Source organism: Corythoichthys intestinalis, chromosome 15, assembly GCF_030265065.1.
Source record: "Corythoichthys intestinalis isolate RoL2023-P3 chromosome 15, ASM3026506v1, whole genome shotgun sequence".
Taxonomy (NCBI): Eukaryota; Metazoa; Chordata; class Actinopteri; order Syngnathiformes; family Syngnathidae; genus Corythoichthys; species Corythoichthys intestinalis.
The window spans coordinates 18,502,835-18,520,065 of NC_080409.1; the positions used below are offsets into that span (position 1 = coordinate 18,502,835).

Sequence of the window (17,231 nt, forward strand, 5' to 3'; positions counted from 1 at the left end):
ACGCGCAAGAGTGACGTTGCTCGTTAAGAACACGTCACGCAAATAAACGAATCTGATTTGTCGATTGATTTTGTACCTGCTCGAGAGGCCGTTAATGGGCTGGTTCCCAGACTTTTCTCTCAGTGTTTGAAAAATACAGGGAGAGCAGTCTGGCCGTGCCAGGCAACCGTCAAGGCAGTCTTAGACTTAACTGAGACACCATTATGGTGGAAGATTTTAGTAGCAAATTGTTGGTACTTTTTTTTTTTTTTTTTTTTAGACAGACACCTTTTTATACTCATTCGCTGTCATTTACAGTCAAAGAACTCAAAAATCCATTTAAATTGTGATGACTGGAATTGAGTGCATATGTTTCATTGCAATTAATGACGAAAGACGTACAATCCAGTTTGACTGAGAGGATTGGCAGCCACTGCACGATAGTTCGATTCGAATGGACGTCTATTGCCAATAATGGCAGCCAATCAGTTAAATGTGGTACATTACAAACCTTTGTGTGCATTGGGCTTTGAAATTCAACTACAAAGATAATCATGACATCACACAGAGGGCGATACAACACTACCAAACCAAACAACAGTATGACAAAGTGCAACTTCTAGAAAATATCAACTTAAGAAAATATCTGGAATATGTAGAGAAAAATACACAAAGGTAAAAGAGTCGGGAAGGTTAAAGGAAATTTTAAAATGTTAAAACCTGATCATATAAATAGATAGGTAGTGAATAGATCAGCTTTAAAAAACATATTCAGTTAAATAACATAGGAAATAGTTTAACATGATGTTTTTTCATCAAAACTAATTTGTAATAAAGGGATAAAGACGCCGCAGCTGTCAATAACAACAAGTTTCTTTCTTTTGCTACTGACACTTTCCTTGCAGAGTTTATTCAGGCAGAGGAGAGCTGAGTGAAAGGCTTTGAGGCGTTCCAACACTGAAACAGACACACACGTTCACCTTCTGCTGTGACTTGAACTGGACTATTGTGAGACTTTTTGGGTATACAAGACAAGTCAGCCTTTTAGCTGCAGCCATGGCGTAGAGTCTGAACCCTCCCTCCTCTGCTCTCCTCAATGGATTTCCTGCAGACCATCTGCTCAGGGGCCAAGGGACCCCGACGCTCCACGACACACCCCGTGACCTGGCATTCTTCTCCCGCTGTCCTTGAAAAACTTCAACGTCAGCTCCATGTTTAGTCTGGAGCTTTGTGTTGGGTCTGAAGTTGGGGATAATAGTGAGGAGCGGGCCACACCTCAACGTGCTACCGAGTGTTGGTCTAGGAAGTAAATTTTCCGAAAGGTACCACCGATGCATACACATTCAAATCTGACTGTTATTGTCATTGAATCTAACTACAAAGCAGCAAAGCAACCCCTTTACTCTCAAAGCAGAACACAGTGATATAATGATGCAATTTTCAAAAACGACATTGTGGCAACGCCTTGAGGAAAAACAACACTTGCTCCAAGAAATATGATGAAGGCAGAAAATATATAATTGTATGGAAATCATTTGTTAACGACGTCAATGACAGCTAGAATGGCTTAAGTACTCACTTGTTAAACAAGGACCCGTTAAGGCTTTGGCTTGTGCTTTTTGAGTTATAGAGGCTGCAGACTTGAAACAATGAGGTCATTTGTTATTAATAGTGACTGTTTACACTGTCGCACAGCTTATTTCCTGTCAAATCGCAGTTTGTCAGACCCGCCTCTTACTACTTTCTCCATGTAAGCCCAAGCGTCCTTTCCAGCTGTCAGACACAGCTTGATCTAAAACTTGTTCAAAGCAGTGTTCGTTCTTTTGTAGAAAAACAAGAACATATGAATATGATACAAGGCACAAGTAAACACTAAAGGCCATGCCACGCTCATTTTTGCAATTTGAACCCCATCATTGAGAAAACTGCTATTCTATAAATCACTCTTTGAAAACCTTACATTACTGTGCAGTGGACAAAGTTTGACCAAGCCAAAGGCCACCAAAGTGCTTGTTGTGTCTTTTAGTGTTAAATGTGCTTTAGCATGTGGCTCAGTCATCTGAAAAATGTAAATGTTGAAGCCATTGTGCTAAAAAAAAAAAAACTATCACAAATAAAGGAACGCATAGACTCTTTTAGCTATGACTCCACGATAAGTTTGTTTCTATGACTGAAGATTAGCAGACCACAAGGTGTGGGATAGGCTGAGCAGCAGCACAAAACACACTTACAATTTACTATCTACACTTACATGAAAACTCAATGAAACCTTGCATCTGCACAAAAAAACCAACAAGTTTTATATACTAGTATAACTAAATCACAAGTTGCGTTCTTTTACTTTTGTTAGGACGCAAACACCTGTGCATATTATAACAAGAGAGTCTACCCGGGCAACCAGACCACCTCTGCCACCTCTTAATCAAGGACAAACAAAAGATAAAACTTGTCAGACACCTTACCTCTGCCGCACCGGCCTTTAATCTAAAAGCCCTTTGAAGAGATTGCAACGACAAAATCTCACTGCTGTTCTGTCACCTCAAAGTGGATTCTCCCCACAAAGGCTTGCCTTAAAGCAACAGACACGCTGCATCTGACTGACACACAACCACACATGCACACTAGAAGACACGTGGAAACTCCCTCCCTGCTCTGAGGCAGAAGCGAATCACAGTCTTCCAAGGGTAACCCTGGGTTACAGAGCACAGGCAAGCAAAGCAGGAGAACACGCAGGGAAAATTTCTCAACAGAAGCACTTTCTTAGAAATAGAAGGAAGAATGTTTTATAGCTTCCATCAATTAAGAGCCTCCACTCCAGCCAGTAGTTTTTCCTATACTGTATATAAGCCCTTTTTCCCATTGGCTTGGATTGGAGGAGGATGCATGACTTGCTGCAGCCAAGGCAATTTTCCATCGCTGTCTGAAAAACTGGGCGAGACAAGTAGGCGAAGAGTGGCTGGAGCACTGCTTTACAGGCAGTAGTGAGGGCACCATAACTGGAGCCCTTTGTCTGATCCCAAAAAGCACAGTGGCCCCAGTAGGAAGACCACATGGAGAGCTACTAGCGAGTAGACATGTGCCTATTACCAGTTTCAAGGTATACCATGGTATGAAAACATCAAGGTTTCAAAACCGCAAAAAAAAAAAAATTCATACCGACCCTAAAGTATTACCTATTTTTTATGTCCCAAAAATGCATGGACAAATCCCTCGCTTGCAGCTGCAAGGCTCAACCCTCACCCACCGGTTGTTGCTCAGTGTCAGTAAGTCAGCTGTGCTACACGATGGCTGGAGGAGGTGAAACTCCTAAATTTTTTCCCCCGTCGAACAAAATCGCTGGTATGGGAATACTTCGGCTACAAAAAACTTACAGACGGTCGCGGCTTAGAAGAGGAGGGTTGACCGATATGTAAAACATGTTTTCGGAGGGTGGCTGCCGAGGAGGCAATACCTCCAATATGATTTCGCATTTATACAAAATTAAAGGTTAGTAAACAATGTCGTTTTGCACCAGCTACAAGATAATGTAAACATGATGCGAGTCATACACATGGGCTTCTTATGGAAAATAATTCAATTATTTTTGTTCTGTGGGTGGCTGTCACAGGCAGAGTTTGACTTTTGGGGCGGGGGTGGGGGGGGGTGGGGGGGGGGGTGGGGGGGGGGGGTGGTGTCAGCAATAAAATTAACTTCCATGAATATTTATAATAATAAGTCGACAATCAATGAGCGTTTTTTTGTTTCCCAACATTCTTGAGGGGAATTCTAAGTCAGGCTGCTTAGGCAATACTTTTCGCCAAGATCATGATCCAATGAATTTGGTACGACAGCCGGTGTCGTGCCATTTAGGGATGTCCCGATCCAGGTTTTTGCACTTCCGATCCGATACCGATATTGTTTTGCACTTCCGATCCGATACCGATACTGGCCGATACCGATACCGGCCTATCTGAGCATGTGTTAAAGTTTAAAGTTATTTAGCCTCCTCACTTAGTTGTCAGACTCATGTTGAAAAAGGTTTTAACTAAGACCTTTGTTGTACAACTAGCCAGCTGAATTAGGTGCGTTTGAATAACACAAGGTTGGTAACAAGAAACTGACCTGTTTATTCAGTGACAAACACAAAACATTATAAATAACAAACAGAAATGGCATAGTCAGTAAAACGTGCAAATAATATTGTAAACTGTCTTAAAAGAGCAAAACACACAAAAAACCTCAGTGGAAAATCCCACAAACCCCCCAAGCTATTAGATGCTTTTAATGTTTCGTGCATTAGTTACAAAAATTGTATAAAAAGCATCTCAGGTTTAAATAAACGACTATTTCAGTATCAAGTTAACATTTTAAAACAGTAGATAAAATACTCAAATCCCCATTCTGTATCAGCAGCTTTAAACTACATTCATTTAATTTTGCGAATCAACTGTTAAAGTTGTTAAAATTGCTCCCGTTATTCTATAATTTCCCTTCTGTCTACTTTCGACATGTGAAAGTTTTAAAACTGTTTTGAAGACAGATTCAAGTCATGATTTTGCCGATTTAGGAGTATTTTAGATAAAAAGTTAATTAGGTTCGCTTGGAAGGTTCACAACAGCCTACTAGGGAAGTATCCTGCTTTAAGATGACTGCTGTTTACTAACGCAACTAGTTTTCAATACTTCAATGTTGCTAACGCCGTCGAGTCTGTCATCTTGCATCTCGTTCTATATACATATGATATCTATTATCTACAGTAAAACAATGTTGACGTAGTTCTTGTGTTTTTTATCCAGCAGCATGAGTTGAGCTTAAGCCGTGAGTTGAGCATTGGCATTACCCGGGTCTATTACAAGCATTATGTTTACTTTCGGGACGCAATGCGGTCAGTTTCTCATTGCGTCCCAAAGACCGCGCTGTGTATTAGTTCCGCTTTACTTGACATATTTCAATAATCGGAATTTGGATGTTTGTGAATCGTTCGCGAATCTTCCACGGCCGAATCGCTCTAGGATGTAATGACGGCTGGGCATGTTGTACCGTGGTTCTAAGTGTTGGATGGTGCGTCTTTACTCACGTGAGATAATGGATCGTCATCCAGAATGAATTTTTCGGCAATGACTCTTGTTATTCCCTGGGCTTTGGGACTGTCGAGTGCCAGTTTGTCACGCATCGCAAAAGTTTCTGCCAGTGTTAGTTGTGCAGGACCTTTCTTTTTGTCTTCGGTTTTCTTAACATACTTCTTATGTTGTTTGTGATGGTATTTCGCTAAATGCTCGATTAGGTTGGTTGTATTAAAACTTCTTACAGCTTTACCACCACGCTTGACTTTGTTGTTGCATATGTTGCACTCTGCCTCGTCTTTGTCGTCCTTTAAGGTGAAATGATCCCACACAGCTGACATTTTTACCGTTAAAGTCTCTCGGTGAATTGGGAGACGGTAATGTAAATGTAGTGTGTTGAAGGTGTGCCGTAAAATGTGGACCAGATTTTAGGGAAACCGAAGCAAAAACTGGAATGGATTATGTAAATTGTGCACTGGAAAACCCGGACTGGACTTTGGGGGAAAAAAATTGGATCGGAAGTCTGGATCGGAATTTTTCCGTGTTGGCCGATCCGATACCGATGCGCATTTTTTTTGCCCATATCGGCGTCTGATCCGATATTGTGCCAATGTTACCCCAGTCAAAAATTTTATGCCCTGGGCGGAGCCATATGGAGGTAGATTTGTGTCTTTATTATTTAATCCCAAAAAAAAAAAAAAGTTGCTAAAAAAAAAAAAAAAAAAAAAAAGTTGCTTCAATTAAAATATATATTTTCAACCAAAAGAAGTCGCTTCAATCAAAGAAAAATGTGTTTGAATGCAAAAATAAATTTGAAACTCAAAAAACCCAAAGAAATGCTTGTGAAGGCTATTTTCCTTTGATTCATTTTTTTTTTTTTTTTTTTTTGATTGAAGCGACTTTTTAATTGAAGTGATGTTGAAGTATTTTTTTTTTGTTGAGGATGGATGTTTATTATTTTATTTACGAAGGTGGTGTGTCTAACGTACCCGTTAGTGATGGGAATTCGGTTCTGATGGCTGCCCTGATTTTATTGTATTGAAGGAAATTGACCCCTTTGATTTGGAAATCTTGTAGTATTTTTTCATATGACATGAATGTATTATCTTTAAACAGATGCTGTAACTGGTTTATTCATGTATCCTCCCATATTTTTTTAATTCATTTTAACTGAACATTATACAAGGTGTTCCAAAATGGTTGACCCCACTCATATCTCGGAAACTACTTGATGGATCTTAATGAAACTAAATACACTTTATGTTGAAGGTCATAAGTTGTATTGGTTACATTTACAAAGAAAAGTACAAATATTTGTTGGTTCTAACACAGATTTTCATGAATGTTCAATATGAGCGCCGCCTGTGACTCTGCACAAGTCGAGTCGGTATTCGAGCTCGTGCCAACCTCGCTGTAGCATGTCTTCGTTAACACTTTCCAGTGCAGCTGTAATTCTCTGTTTTGTTATTTAGTTGGTGCCTTCGTTGCAAAATTTGTGAAGAAGGCACGCTGCACTGTCTTCGGTGACTGAGTCCGAGCATACTCTAACGCACTAATTGCCTTTTCTTTTGAAGTGAACGGCATTTCTTAACCTGAAAAGATAGAAATGCCAAACATTACACACAAAAACTTGAAACGTTTCTACACAAGCTGTGAAAATTTGAGGGCATTCCAACGAAAATTGTCAAAATTATTGGCCTACGAAATGGGGTCAAACATTTTGAAACACCCTGTACTGATGTTCCAATTTGCTAATATGTTTTGAAAAATAAAAATCTTGTTCAATGGAAAAACCCAAATATTTCAAAGTAACACATTTTATAGCTCTAATTGTAATACCATGAAACCGTGATATTTTGGCTTAAGGTTATCATACCATCAAAATATCATACCAGCACATGCCTACTAGCGAGGCACAGTTTTTGTGTGTGGTTAGTCCATGTCAGGAAACAGCAGACAAAGTAGCAAAGCTATATTCTTGGGGACAAAAGTACCAGATTGTCCAAGCAAAGGACTCTAAATATTCCCTTGTAATGGAATTTGGGAGATGCTTTTGAAATGTTGTGACTAAGCCCTCCAATAGTGGAGACACACTGGAGACCGCCAGTGGTTTAAAACTCCATGCATGCCTCCATTTGTCTATGGCTCACATAACTGTGGTCACATAATTGAGTTGGGCCCATTTAGAGGGCCACAAAAGAGCACAGGATAGGACCAGCAATGGGTGATTTACACTGGGTGTTTTTTACCGAAAGCCAGAATGTTTGCTATAGGAGCTAACAACAATCTCGCAAAGGTTAGCTGGTTCAGTTCATTATGTCATACATTGTTTTATTGTTGTTTTCATCGTTAAGGTAACTCAACTGTATCAAGTGCTGTCATACTGTATGGTTCGCTAGTGGAGTGTAGACCCATACACATTCATACAGCACATTGGGTTATACGATATGACGAAACAAATTGTCAAAACGAAATATAATGACATAACGTCATGAGGATCTCATATCGCCAATATCGTGGTATGTTGGCCAGAAAGTAAATGTACAAACCTACAGCCCTTTCTTGCAATAAAGATCAATCTATCGATCAATCAATCAATCAATCAATCAATCAATCAATCAAAAAATGACCTCTAGATGTTTCTAAACTTTACTTTCACATCATTATATAGACAATTCAAACTCACGGTTTTAACACGAAACTAAAATTACCACATAACAACAAACTAAATACCATAACTAGCAAGTGATGAAACAACTTGAACAGTAATGGATGAAATAATTATCACAGCATATGAACATTAAATGTTATATTTTACAATATTATTTACCTTTCGCTTTGCAGCCAATTGGGTCAAAGCTTCAAGTTTGCTTAATTTGCTGTATGGTGCCATCAAGTGGTGTTAAAGTCAAAAAGGTCAACAATGTTGAGACTTCAACGGCAATTTGTTTAAGAGAATGACAAGAATGTTAGTGCTGCAACAAGTAATCGATTAACTCAAGTAATTCGGTTGAATTAAATTTTGCTGCTTCGAGGATTCGTTTAATTAGTGTGGTGTTGTAATGGTTTGTTGAGAAAGTGTTTGCATTTGGTTTTATTGATCTGGGTGGATACACTGCCATCTAGTAGCAACAGTGAATATGCCATAACTCGTCTAAAATGCCTGAATCCAGCCGCTCCCGGTTAAGACCAACATAATGTACAGTATGTATTTGTTCATCTAATATTTTCATTATTTAGTTTAGAAGTATATTTAGCTTTCTTTTTTTTTTTTGTGGGAGAATGTGTTTGAAATTTGTTAAGAGCATTGCAAAAACATTAGCATTTTATAGCAATTATGCTAGAGGACCTTTGCTATGCAAGTCAGCCAGTTGTTCTTTTATTGTACTTAGATCCTCATTTATGTATTTTTTTACCGTTTGAGGCTGAGCTAAGAAATTTTAATTAGGTTTTAAATGCATTTATTCCTCTTGTGAAATTATGCGCAATTCTGCATGGTTTGAAGAAACACTCATTAATTTTATTTTATGTTCGCATTTAACGCTGTTTTGAAAGTGCAATCTTAGCAAGCCAACAATGTTTTTGCAGGCGTAAAAACTTGTTTCTTTAATATCTTCCAAAATTTATTCTGCAACTCATTAAATGCTAGTAATCCGATTACTACATTATTAGAACTAAATAATCGATACATTAATCAATTACTTCAATAATCGATAGCTGCAGCTGTACTTGTGTTACTATATGAACAAAATGCATCAGGGACCAAAGGTTTTTATTTTAATTAATTTAAAAATAATAATAATAATTAAAAATGTATTAAATAATAGCTTTCCCAAAGTATTTTGGTTTAAACTGTTACCTTTTGGGGTTTGGGGAGGGAGTATTTCACAAAGATAATATTTAAATAACATTGTCTACATGCATGCACTTGTCATGATAGAAGATTTTTCTCATATCGCACACCGCTACAGTTGCATTTGTTGATTGGTCAACAGCATTAAAGGGGAGGAATTGTTCATCTTCCATAATTAGAGAAAATCGGGGTACCTGGATTCTGCAGGCACAGGTAGAACATGCTAACTCCACACAGAAAAGTCAGAGCCAGAACAGTTAAGCTCAGAACTGCGAGGTGTCATGCTAACCAGTCAGCTACTGGGCTATCATTATTTTAAACTTTTTCTAATCACCTTTTCAAAGTCATACACAACCCACCCTTTAGGAGCAGCTGTGCAATAAGCATCCATCAGCCTGCTGTCTGGCATGACAACATCAGGCCCAGCATGACTCATCAGAGCTAAACAACATTGTTTGCCATACAATAGATGATGCTGAGGAGTCTGGGCTCCTCTCAAAGCCCTTTGTGTGCTCAAAGGTTAGTGAACAACACACTTGGTGAGGGTAGGATGCATGAAATGAGAGAAGGCAAAGAGTGCTACTCTGATGCATATGCATACAGAGCAGGTGCTCAAGCCATTCTGCTCAAGACATATATTAAAACCCTTGATTCAATAACAAAATTGTGAGGGAGTAAGGACAAATTAAAATGTCTCAGTAGCCAAACGCATGAGATCTGGTAACTGGGCAGAATTTTGAGTTATGCCAGTAACTAAGAAAACAGTGTCGTATTAACCTGAAGGTTCAAATTATCACGCTCTTTAGTTAACTTTTTGACTCACATCCATTTGTCGCAAGTCATCTCGTTCTACAAGCACCACAGAATACTGTGTTTTAAGGCTACATGAATACAGAATTTACAAAAATAAAGATTAGATTCTGATCTTTCATCTTCTAAAAAAAGGTTTGTTTCTACCCTTTCTCGTTGTTTAGTTATAAGCAGCTGAACATCATGAACAACATTGTTTCCACGTCTTTGGTATTGAACGAGTTGATTTAACTGTCATATTGTTAAAATATCATACAAATATAGGAAATTACATTGTAATTATTGATTATTATTATTGATTTAGAAGTGTAACATTAAAATTCAGACCGTGACTAAGAAAATACTGTCCAGAAGCCTGAACTACAGTGGGGCGAAAAAGTATTTAGTCAACCACCAATTGTGTAAGTTCTCCTACTTGAAAAGATTAGAGAGGCCTGTAATTGTCAACATGGGTAAACCTCAACCATGAGAGACAGAATGTGGGGAAAAAAACCCAGAAAATCACATTGTTTGATTTTTAAATAATTTATTTGCAAATCATGGTGGAAATTAAGTATTTGGTCAATACCAAAAGTTCATCTCAATACTTTGCTATGTACCCTTTGTTGGCAATAATGGAGGCCAAACGTTTTCTGTAACTCTTCACTCTTCGCTTAGTGTAAAGAAATCAACAGTGGGAGCAATTATTAGAAAATGAAAATCTCCCTCGATCTGGAGCTCCATGCAAGATCTCACCCCGTGGCGTCAAAATGATAACAAGAACGGTGAGCAAAAATCCCAGAACCACACGGGGGGACATAGTGAATGACCTACAGAGAGCTGGGACCACAGTAACAAAGGCTACTATCAGTAACACAATGCGCCGCCAGGGACTCAAATCCTGCACTGCCAGACGTGTCCCCCTGCTGAAGCCAGTACACGTCCAGGCCCGTCTGCAGTTCGCTAGAGAGCATTTGGATGATCCAGAAGAGGACTGGGAGAATGTGTTATGGTCAGATGAAACCAAAATAGAACTTTTTGGTAAAAACACAGGTTCTCGTGTTTGGAGGTGAAAGAATACTGAATTGCATTCGAAAAACACCATACACATTGTGAAGCATGGGGGTGGAAACATCATGCTTTGGGGCTGTTTTTCTGCAAAGGGACCAGGACGACTGATCTGTGTAAAGGAAAGAATGAATGGGGTCATGTATCGAGAGATTTTGAGTGAAAATCTCCTTCCATCAGCAAGGGCATTGAAGATGAGACGTGGCTGGGTCTTTCAGCATGACAATGATCCCAAACACACAGCCAGGACAACAAAGGAGTGGCTTCGTAAGAAGCATTTCAAGGTCCTGGAGTGGCCTAGCCAGTCTCTAGATCTCAACCCCATAGAAAATCTGTGGAGGGAGTTGAAAGTCCGTGTTGCCCAACGACAGCCCCAAAACACCACTGCTCTAGAGAAGATCTGCGTGGAGGAATGGGCCAAAATACCAGCAACAGTGTGTGAAAAGCTTGTGAAGAGTTACAGAAAACGTTTGGCCTCCATTATTGCCAACAAAGGGTACATAACAAAGTTATTTTCCACCATGATTTGCAAACAAATTCTTTAAAAATCAAACAATGTGATTTTCTGTTGTATTTTTTTCCCACATTCTCTCTGTCTCATGGTTAAGATTTACCCATGTTGACAATTACAGGCCTCTCTAATATTTTCAAGTGGGAAAACTTGCACAATTAGTGGTTGACTAAATACTTATTTGCCCCACTGTATATTAGAAAATTGTGAATCATAAATTCATTTAAACCCAGCAAAACACTACACGTCTGATGTTATTCTGATGGATTAGTGTTAAATTGTTAGAACACATGAACTTCCATGTAAATGTTAAATTATGTCACATTTAGCCAGAGATTACTTTCAATAATCCGTATTTAATGAAAACAAAATCCCACTGGGGAGGATGATGCTCGTGGGATATTGGCTGACAAATGGAGGAGAGCTCAGGGTTAGCAATATTGGAATTCTTTTAGCATGCTAATACTGCCCCCGAGACAACATGGCTTAGAGCCGTTTATGATCTGCCGAGTGGAACAGCAGTCAGACGTAATTCATAAAAGACACAAGAGTATGGACGCCATAAAATGGGCCTCATTGGTCATGTCAGCAAAGATGAGTACTCCGTTACACCCACAAATACAGATTCAAATCGCTGGAGTCTCTTCATTGAATGAAAAGAGTGTCGGTGGGAATGGATGGGTGAGAACTAATGGAATTCACTTAAAAACCAGCTTGATTTGAATGAGGATCAGAGGTCAAGTATTTTGCTGGTTGGGTTACACCCACTTAGCATTATTTTGTTGTTAACAATTCAGATTCTTGGTACCGTATAACAATAGTCACGTGAGTCTTAAAATAAATCATTGCAGGCATGTGTTGTGCTATTCAGTTTTTCACTCCAATACATTGGCCTCATCCACTGTTGTTTTTGTCAACGATGACGATAACAAAAGAATTGGTCGATGAACAATTTTTTTGTGACAATGACGAGCTAGAAACGTGGCTTGGGAGACTAGAACATAACAAGACGAATAGCAGTTTTCGTCTGACGATACGACGATGAGACGAAAATGCGACAGTTTCTGTCATATGTTCACAATGCGTGAGTCGGTGTGACATTTTCATATTGTACGTGGAGTACGTCAGCTTGCATCATAGCAGTGTTTGGGTCATGTCACTCAAGTGAGATGTTCTGCGCCTCACCCTAACTCTCCTCACCGGAGTTTAGGATGTGTTTCAATCTATGCTGCTAGTCTTGCTTATTTGGAGACATATGGTAAGATTTGTTTTCTTATCTTGAAAAGAAAATCTCTGTGCGTCCGTCTTGCGGGAAAACAATAAACTTAAAACAATAAACAATTAACTGTCATAAATCGGCGTATTTCGAGCATGTCATCATATGTCAAGACAAATGGCGAGTCAAATTTTCTGTGGGATGTCGAAAGGATCGTATGTCGAGGTACCACTGTACTGCTTTTACTGCTGAGCGTGTATTATCATCACGAAGTTGGTGTTGTTCTTGTAAACACTACATTATGTGCTTTTCTGTCTATGTTCATTTGAAATTGTTGGGAACCTTTATTTTTGGACAAAAACTTTTGAATTTTACAGACAAGGACATTTTGAGTAACTGTCGACTAAAACTAGACAAAATTTGTATGTGATTTCGTGGACTAAAACTAGACGAAGACTAGTTTTGAAAACTAATACATTTTGAAATGACGAAATTTAAAATAGTGCAAACATCAGTTTTTTTTTTTGTTTTTTTTTTGATCAAATGCAAAGTGCCAATAGGGCACTGCCATATCACATATGCATATGCAAATTGGCCCTAAGCCGAAAATGAAAAAACGATTTCGATATTTCCGGATATCATTTTATAATGCTTTTATCAGCCTATATTATTGGCTACCTGATAATATCGGACAACTCTACAACAATTAATATGTTTCATTAAAATATGCATGCAGGCTATGCGGAAATGTAAAGTAAAATGAAGACATAAAAAAATACAAGTGTTATATAATGTACCAACAAAATCAAATTCAAACTCCACATACGACCTGGGGTTGAACCTTTGATCTCAGCACTGTGTTAACCAATCTTCCTCTGTACTGCCCTTTTACTATAAGTTATTTAGGGAAAATGTATGTTTAATTCATCTTTACAAGCGTAAAGTTGCCCAACTCTTACTTCTAATGAGGCTCAAATTTGAATTACGTAGGGAAAGCACATTGGGAAACTTCCGTGCTAATAATGGTATTTAAAAACCTTAAATATATAAACATTTTTGCATTCAAAAAATTAAAACAAAATGCAATTAATCGCAAGTCAACTATGGACTGTGTAACTGGTGTGTCAGCGCTGCTCCGCGTTCCGCTTCCCTCCCTAACCAGGCTTAGACGCGAACCCGCGTGCACACGACGCTTCCACTCGGCAGGCGGGTACGCTAACCGCTGTGCCATTAGCTCAAGCCGACGGCACAGCCGCCAGCGCACCCACATGAAGGATCGGCAGGGAGGTTTCCACGCGCCGCCGTGGACCTGCGTGTACCTGTTACACTTTCCCCAAAAAACCTTCGTTGCCGATCCGGGTCATGGCACCATTGTAATTGGCTCGAGCTTATGGCACAGTGGCTAGCGTACCTGCCTGCCGAGTGGAAGCGTCGTGTGCGCGCGAGTTCGCGTCCCAGCCTGGTTAGAGGGGGGAGTGGAATGCGGGGCGGCGCTGACACACCGGATCGGCAGTGAAAGTTTCGGGGGGTGGGTGTAAATGGTACACGCAGGTCCGCAGTGGCAGCGCTGACACACCGTTTACATGCAATTAATCGCTTGACGCCCCTAATATTAAAATTTGAAAAAATAATGGGAGAACATTTTTTTGTGCCAGTTAACTACAAGTTAACAATAAAAAACTGCAATAAATTGCGATTGAAGATTTTAATTGCTTAAAAGCACTAATATAGACAGTTATATAATTTCAACATGGGTAAAAACCTCACAGATGCATTCTTCAGATACATCCCTACTGAAATGAACAACATATCACAGCCGAGTGGTTTCAACTTATTATCACATTGTCCACTCAAGAGTGGAACCAAACCAAGAGCATGTGGATGCTTTGAAGAAGATAGCTAGAAAATCCTAGGAATGAAGGTGGTGATAAAGTAATTCAGTGAGTGACAGGGCATGCATATGAAACATGTGGAAGCACAGGGTCAGATAAGAAACTGTGAGGTAGAAAAGAAAACAAGCAAACATGACACCTGCAGCATAGATTTCTACATTTCTCCTCACTGATAAAGCAACAGAATAAAAATGCTTGCTATATTATCGACAGAGAAAAAAATATTACCTATTAACCTTCAGAAAGGATGATTTGCATCGCCAGCAAATACAGTAACAAAATTATTTCATCCTCCTCAACACTGGGACTTTATTCCTTTGATATAGCACATTAAAGTGTGCCTCCACTGGAATAGGCTGAGGCTGTGGTTTGTGAGTATCATCTATCAGACTGTAGTGTGAGCTAGAGTGATTAATAACATTCACTTACTCATGAGCAAAGCCACTGCAGAATACCGTTGTGAGACTCACTTGGAGCGCGCCCTAAGGATGATCCATCAAAGATCATTGACCAATACGACACAATGAAATTCAGATGCCCTGGGTCCAACACTATCACCACAGGTTCCAAAGTCATAATAGAGTCATGGGGATTTGGGAGCAGGTGAGGCACATGCATAAAAGGGAAATGATGTTCACAAGCACTCCAAATAAATTGCAGCATCAAGTATCTCATTTGACAAAGCATGAAGTTTAGCCATACATCGACCTGGGTTGAGACATTGATCAGTTTAGCAACGCTGCAAACAAATCAATCAAAATGCAAAACCATCAATAATCAACAGCGTCATATTTTAGATATGTACAGTGGTAAGAAAAACTAGCTGAACATTTTGGAATTTCTCACATTTCTGCATAAAATCCCCATCAAATGTGATCTGAGCTTTGTCAAAATCACACAGATGAAAATACAGCATCTGCTTTAACTAAAACAACCCAAACATTTATAGGTTTTCATATTTCAATGACGATAACATTCAAACAATGACAGAAGGGGGAAATATAAGTAAGTGAACCTTCTGCCTAAGGAGACTTAAAGAGCAATTGAAACCAATTTTTACTAAACATTTTAAGTAAGGTGTGTGCCCGAACACTGATGAGTGGTTTAAAGCTGCCCTGCCCACTATAAAACATACACCTGGTAAGAAATGTTGTGATGAGAAGCATTGTCTGATAAGCATCATCGCTCAGTCAAAAGAGCTGTCTGAAGACCTGCGATCAAGGATTGTTGATTTGTATACAAAACCACCTCTAAAAGTCTATGTTCATCAATTGACATTCAGAGAAGTTGTCTACAAATGGAGAGAGTTTGGCACTGTTGCTTCTCTCCCAAGGAGTGGCCGTCCACCAAAGATGACGTCAAATGTTCAGCGCAGAATACTCAGAGGGGTCAAAAAAGAACCCAAGAGTGTCTTACAGAAATCACTGGCACAGTCCAATACATATCTCTGTGCACACATCAACTATATGTAATACTATGGCCAAGAATGGTGTTCATGGGAGGACTCCACAGAGAAAGCCACTGCTGTCTAAAAAAAAACAAAAAAAACATTGTTGCTTGTTTAGTATTCGTAAATAGGCATTTGGACACTCCACATAAGTTTTAGCAAAATATTTTGTGGACTGATGAAACCAAAGTTTAATTATTTGGGAGTAACACACAATGTCATATGTGGAGGAAAAATGGAACAGCTTACCAACATCAACACCTTATCATGATTTGGGGCTGTTTTGCTACAACTCACAATTATTAATGGAATGAATTCAAAAGTTTATCAGTATTTTTTGCAGGAAAACCTGAGGCTGTCCGTCAGACAGTTGAAGCTAAAAGAGGATGGATGCTGCAACAATACAATGATCCAAAACACAAAAGTTAATCAACTTCAAAATGGTTTCAGAAGAACAAAATACACGTTCTGGAGTGGCCAAGTCAAAGTCCAGACCTGAACCCCATTGAGATGCTGTGGCATAACCTAAAGACAGCGATTCATGCCAGACATCCCGGAAATCTGACTAACCTACAGCAGTTAGAGAAGAATGGGCCAAGATTATTCCTGATCAATGTGCCAGACTGATCTGCAGCTACAGGAAGCGTCTGGTTTAAGTTATTGCTGCCAAAATATTAAATGTGATGGTCACTTACTTATTTTTCCCCCTTCTGTCATTGTTTGCATACTATCCTCATTAAAATATGAAAACCTATCAATGTTTGGGTGGTTTTAGTTAAAGCAAATACTGTTTTTTTTTTCATTTGTGTGATTTTGACAACGATCAGATCACATTTGATGGTGATTTTATGCAGAAATGTGAGAAATTCCAAAAGGTTCAGATTCTTTTTCATACCACTGTATGTACATTTTATTAGCCCACAAGGTTAATTTGAACCCAAGGGATACTTGACACATTTTGACACAGTGCTAGAAGCATCTGGTTTCAATGGAATAACTGACATTTACTGTACTGTAAAAGGATGACAATGGAAAAAGTGAACGATGAAATTAACCGCCGAGTGGAAACATGGCATAACATGGGTTTCAATAAGAAGCCTAAGAAAATAAAGACAAAAGGGGGTTTCGCAGTAATTCATGGATACAAACACAATCAATCATTTTAAGTGTTGCACTGAGGACGTGACAAGCTAAAAAACCTGTGGCTTTCCCAACAAAATGACACGTGGCTAGTGCATTCCGCAGTATCTAGGCTAGTAGGCCAAAGCAAGTGCTGCTTTGCAATTTGCACCAATGCAGACACCTTTCTATTTCTACAGTATGTAAGCAGATGTCGTCCTTCTTTCATCCAGGTGCTCAGAGGGTTTTTGAAATGTGTGTGCATGTATGTTCCCTTATCCATCATACGTGATTAGAACATGCATTAAGCTGTTG

At 39.1% G+C, this 17,231-nt stretch overlaps 1 protein-coding gene across 6 annotated transcripts in view; it reads right to left on the minus strand.

Moving 5' to 3' along the window:
• tiam2a (TIAM Rac1 associated GEF 2a) overlaps nucleotides 1-17,231 on the minus strand; it is a 216,878-nt gene that overhangs the window by 121,965 nt on the left and 77,682 nt on the right. The window contains exons 1-2 of one of the 6 annotated variants that reach the window (XM_057859455.1): nucleotides 1,559-2,062; nucleotides 960-1,218 (exon numbers count right to left, since the gene is read on the minus strand). The exons of 2 other annotated variants lie outside the window; for them this stretch is intronic. The gene's annotated coding sequence lies outside the window, so the exon portion shown is untranslated. Of the gene's footprint in view, nucleotides 1-959; nucleotides 1,525-1,558; nucleotides 2,063-2,441; nucleotides 2,568-17,231 lie in introns of those variants that run through there. 3 more of the 6 variants (XM_057859454.1, XM_057859456.1, XM_057859453.1) reach the window with 3 other exon arrangements.